Here is a 6,066-nt window from a genome sequence, read left to right on the forward strand (position 1 = left end):
TGATTCCCTGGGTTAGAAATTGTACGAGAGACCCACCACTGCACCATGTCGTTGTTGCAGTAGGGATAAACCATCAGCGGCAGCGGAGGTTGCTCGTGCTCGTCGAGTTCGACATGCGATGTGCTTGAACTTGACATGGTTGTCAGGACCATCGAGAGACCAGGGTAATCTTATGCTTCCACGACTATCACTATCGCTTAGTAATAAAGTAAAGCATTACATCGCGATTGCATTGCATACAATAAAACGACAACCATAAGGCTCCTGCCAGTTGCCGATAACTCGGTTACAAAACATGATCATCTCATACAATAAAATTCAGCATCATGTCTTGACCATATCACATCACAACATGCCCTGCAAAAACAAGTTAGACGTCCTCTACTTTGTTGTTGCAAGTTTTACATGGCTGCTACGGGCTTAAGCAAGAATCAATCTCACCTACGCATCAAAACCACAACGATAGTTTGTCAAATAGACTCCGTTTTAACCTTCGCAAGGACCGGGTGTAGCCACACTTGGTTCAACTAAAGTTGGAGAGACAGTCGCCCGCAAGCCACCTGTGTGCAAAGCACGTCGGGGGAATCGGTCTCGCGTAAGCGTACGCGTAATGTTGGTCCGGGTCGTCTCGTCCAACAATACCGCCGAACCAAAGTATGACATGCTGGTAGGCAGTATGACTTATATCGCCCACAACTCACTTGTGTTCTACTCGTGCATATAACATCAACATAAATAACCTAGGCTCTGATACCACTGTTGGGTTTCATAGTAATTTCAAAAAATTTCCTACGCACACGCAAGATCATGGTGATGCATAGCAACGAGAGGGGAGAGTGCTGTCTACGTACCCACGCAGACCGACTGCGGAAGCGTTGACACAACGTAGAGGAAGTAGTCGTACGTCTTCGCGATCCAACCGATCAAGCACCGAAACTACGGCACCTCCGAGTTCGAGCACACGTTCAGCTCGATGACGATCCTCGGACTCCGATCCAGCAAAGTGTCGGGGAAGAATTCCGTCAGCACGACGGCGTGGTGACGATCTTGATGCACTACAGCAGCAGGGCTTCGCCTAAACTCCGCTACAGTATTATCGAGGAATATGGTGGCTGGGGGCACCGCACACGGCTAAGGAATAGATCACGTGGATCAACTTGTGTGTTCTAGGGTGCCTCTGCCTCAGTATATAAAGGACTAGAGGGGGGAGGCTGGCCGGCCAAGGTGTGGCGCGCCAGGAGAGTCCTACTCCCTCTGGGAGTAGGATCCCCCCCCCAATCCTAGTTGGAATAGGATTCGCGGAGGGGGAAAAGAGAGAGGGGGGCCGGCCACCTCTCCTAGTCCTAATAGGACTAGGGGAAGGGGGAGGCGCGCAGCCCATGTAGGGCTGCCTCTTCTCTTTTCCACTAAGGCCCATCATGGCCCATTTAGCTCCCGGGGGGTTCCGGTAACCTTCCCGGTACTCCGGTAAAATCCCGATTTCACCCGGAACACTTCCGATATCCAAACATAGGCTTCCAATATATCAATCTTTACGTCTCGACCATTTCGAGACTCCTCGTCATGTCCGTGATCATATCCGGGACTCCGAACAACCTTCGGTACATCAAAATGCATAAACTCATAATATAACTGTCATCGTAACCTTAAGCGTGCGGACCCTACGGGTTCGAGAACAATGTAGACATGACCGAGACACGTCTCCGGTCAATAACCAACAGCAGGACCTGGATGCCCATATTGGCTCCTACATATTCTACGAAGATCTTTATCGGTCAGACCACATAACAACATACGTTGTTCCCTTTGTCATCGGTATGTTACTTGCCCGAGATTCGATCATCGGTATCCAATACCTAGTTCAATCTCGTTACCGACAAGTCTCTTTACTCGTTCTGTAATACATCATCTCGCAACTAACTCATTAGTTGCAATGCTTGCAAGGCTTATGTGATGTGCATTACCGAGAGGGCCCAAAGATACCTCTCCGACAATCGGAGTGACAAAACCTAATCTCGAAGTACGCCAACCCAACATGTACCTTTGGAGACACCTGTAGTACTCCTTTATAATCACCCAGTTACGTTGTGACGTTTGGTAGTACCCAAAGTGTTCCTCCAGTAAACGGGAGTTGCATAATCTCATAGTTATAGGAACATGTATAAGTCATGAAGAAAGCAATAGCAACATACTAAACGATCGGGTGCTAAGCTAATGGAATGGGTCATGTCAATCAGATCATTCTCTTAATGATGTGATCCCGTTAATCAAATAACAACTCATTGCTCATGGTTAGGAAACATAACCATCTTTGATTAACGAGCTAGTCAAGTAGAGGCATACTAGTGACACTTTGTTTGTCTATGTATTCACACATGTATTATGTTTCCGGTTAATACAATTCTAGCATGAATAATAAACATTTATCATGATTATAAGGAAATAAATAATAACTTTATTATTGCCTCTAGGGCATATTTCCTTCACATAGTTTCATCATTAGCCCCTGAATGGATCGAGGTTAGAGTGGGGAAAGAGTTGGGGATCTTCCCGACTGGTTCTTTGGGCTACACGAGTGCCTCGTTTTGGGCCAATCGTCACGGATGACGTTATCAACCTCTTTCAGTCGCCTTGATCCATTCCAGGCCTATCGTCGAGTGAATTTCTTTACTTGTGACATACTGAGCGTCGGCGCGATCGGGGTCTCCTATTTTGACAAGTTGTTCTGTGGCCCGCGGATGTCGCAGGATTCGGATTTTGGGAAGCGCGCGGGACGGGAGCGGCCGTAGTAATCGGAAGCGATAAAGCAGAAGCTCCTCGATCCCCGCGTCGCCTTTTTCGCCACGTACTGCGCGCGCGTCTGCTGCGGGATTTGACTGGATAGCCTGGGCCTACCAGTCAGCCACTCCGAAGCGGCCCCTTATAAGTTGCCGGATCGGGGTTTCCAAACAGTGCGCTCCCTTCTGCTTTCTTCTTCTTCTCTCCCTTCGCAAGTCCTTCCGCCACCTCCATTCTCACCCTAGCGCCGCAAGCCCGTTCGAGATTTTGCCAGCGACGATGGTGAAGGGCAAGACGACTGCTCTGGAGCGCGCGAAGAAGGTGGCGGCGGCGGGGAAAGGGAAGAGGTCTGCTCGGGGCGGATCTTCCTCTAGGACCGCTCTGCCCAAAGGTTGGATCCAGGGCGACTGGATGCCATCGGTGCTCTGGCAAGAGGATCTCGACGACATGGTCGAGGGGGGAGTCATTCCCCACGAAGCCGCATGTCTTCCGGGGGGAGAGATCGAACCTCAACCCCGCGACGGTGAGTGCGTGCTCCTAGCCACCCACATTGCCCGAGGGTTTTCTCTGCCGCCCCATCCTTTTTTCCGAAGCTTCTTGAACTTCTTCGGAGCGCAGCTCCACCACTTTACTCCCAACTCCATTGTATACCTTGCCGCTTTCATTTCCATGTGTGAGGCTTTCTTGGGTTGCCGCCCCCATTGGGGACTTTTCAAGCACATCTTTACCTGCCGTTCTCAATCGGTCAAGAAGGCCAAGTCGAGTGACGAGAGGACGCAGGTGATCCAGTTGTGCGGGGGCTTGGCGATCCAGACGAGGGGGAAGAGCTGTTTTCCATCCATTACTTTCCCGGAGTCGGTCTGTGGTTGGCAGGCGACCTGGTTCTACTGTCAGGACCAGGCGACCCCAGGACAGTCGACTGGTCTTCCTCCTTTCTCCCTCGACCGAGCTGAAAAACCCGCTTCTCTGAAAGTGATGCCGGAGGAAAGGGCCCAAGTCAAAGTGTTGGCCGGTCGAGTGGTCGAGCTTGTCCGTGAGGGTGTGACTGGGATGGACCTGCTGGAGGTCTTCCTCCAGAGGCGCATCCAACCGCTCCAGACCCATGACCACCCGATGTGGTTGTACTCGGGTCTCGATGACACCACTCGGATCCACCCGGAGGAGGTCACCGATGAGATGCTGGAGGGGTGGCTGTCGAGCATCACAGGGAACAAAGACAACCCCCGAGGAGCCAGGAGGGTAACTCCACTCGACAACTCGTATGAAGTGGACCAGGTATGTCTTTATGCTCCCGACTGAAATCTTGTTTTCTGCATTGGTCTTCTTTGAGTTGGTCGATTGACTTTCGTCTTGTCTATTGCTTTCCAGGCGACCACCGAGATGTACTCGACGCCCAACGGGGCTCAGGAGCCAACTGAGGAAGGGGAGGCGAGCGGAGGTGAGAGCGGGGACGACCAAGGCGAGTGGGAGTCCGACGGTGAAGGAGAGGGAGACGACAACATCGACTCCAGCGAAGAGGAGGAGGAGGAGGTCGAACCCCCTCGCCCAGAGGGGCGGTCCAAGCACACACACGACCCGGCGCGGGAACGTGGCAAGGCGACTGCTTCTGTTGGGCAGTTGTCGAAACGCCCTCGGACCTCTTCTCCTACGCCGACTGGGAAGGTTCCCAAGCACCCACGCACGACGCTGTCCAAGCCGCCCAAGGCTCTGCCCAAGATGAAGATAGTTGTCCCTACCATTTCCGGGTAATAATAAAACTTGCTTTCCTTCGTCGACCATGGACAGATCCTTGGTCGATTCATTGAGCCAACTGACTGACTTTCGAGATTTGCAGCGCTACTACTTCTGAGGTCTCCGCCAAGGACGACGACCAAGAGATGGAGGATGCTGTTACCTCCAACCCTGGTACGATTACTGACGTTCTGCTTTGAGTCGACTGATCTTTTATTGCAACTCCGGTCGATTGAATGTTTCTCTTGCAGCCCCTCCTCATGTTATCGACCTTCCGGATGACGACGACAACGAACCGCTGAGAATGAGGAGGAACAAGAGGTCGTCGGCTGACAAGACCCCCCCAACCTGCTCCGGCATCTGAGGCCATGGCTCGGGATGGTGGTGACACCACTCGGGCTTCTGTGACTTTCGCCATTCCTCTGACGAGCGTGCGGCCTTCGGCGTCGACTGCGGATCCACCTTCGCTTTTTGCTGCGTACCCCGTCCCTAAGGACCAAGCGGCTGCTGCAAAGGAGGCTATACGCCAGGCGGGGATCATGATGGAGCAAGTGAAGATGGCTCGGGAGGCCAGCCAAGCAGCCTATGACGCAAGTTCGGCTCTTCAGAGCAACGTCCAGGTCAGTCGACTCAACACTTGGTCTGTTATGATATGCTGTTTGAAGAGTCTCTTTTCCGAACATCTTTTGTATCTGTATCTGTACACCCATTGGGTGTGTCTGCCAATCCTTGGACGAGTGGGGGCACGCTAAGTGCACCCACTGGGTGTAGTCCCCGAGACTACGGTGGACTGCTGGCAGTCGACTGTAGTCTTTACATTGTGTTGCTGTAGCTGTATTTCTTCACTCGGTTTGGTCGGGCCAGGTCGAGTGGAACTGTATCCGGTCGACTGTGGGCAGTCGACTTTTTCTCTCTTTCTCTTTGTTTTTTTGGTCGAACCGGTGGGGGCACACTGAGTGCACCCACTGGGTGTAGTCCCCGAGACTACTGTCGAATGTTTTGGATTCGGCTGTGGTCTTAGAAACGTCGTCATTGTCTCTTGGTTACTCGGAAGCAACTTATCTTGGACGTCTGTCGACTAATTTTTCTTTTACAGAAATCCTACGAACTTGTAGCTCGCTATACTGAGTTGGAGAAGCAGAAGATTCAACTGAACCTTGATCTGGAGCTGGCCAGAACAGAGCTGCAGAAAGTCAGAGACGGCGCCACAGGTAAGACGACTTTGTCGACTGGTTAGTTTTTAGGCTTGAGTATCCTTCTGCTATTTCCGATTCAATCATCATTTCTTCGCAGAAAAACTGAACGAAGCTCTGGCGAAGAAGGATCAGGACTTGGCTGCTGCCCGTAAGGAGGCTGATGACAAGACCACTCTGGCCGTACAAAAGCTGGCTTCGGTCGACCACTTAGAAGAAGAGAATACCAAGCTGAAGACCGCTCTGAATGAAGCCAACAGAGAGTGTTCACGTTGGAAGAAGGAGAACCTCACCCTGAACGAGAAGATGGAAAGCATCGCTCGCAGGAGGGACGACCTGGAGAGCTACTTGAGGAGCCTCGCCA

Source organism: Triticum urartu, chromosome 1 (genome assembly GCF_003073215.2).
Source record: "Triticum urartu cultivar G1812 chromosome 1, Tu2.1, whole genome shotgun sequence".
NCBI classification, from domain to species: Eukaryota; Viridiplantae; Streptophyta; class Magnoliopsida; order Poales; family Poaceae; genus Triticum; species Triticum urartu.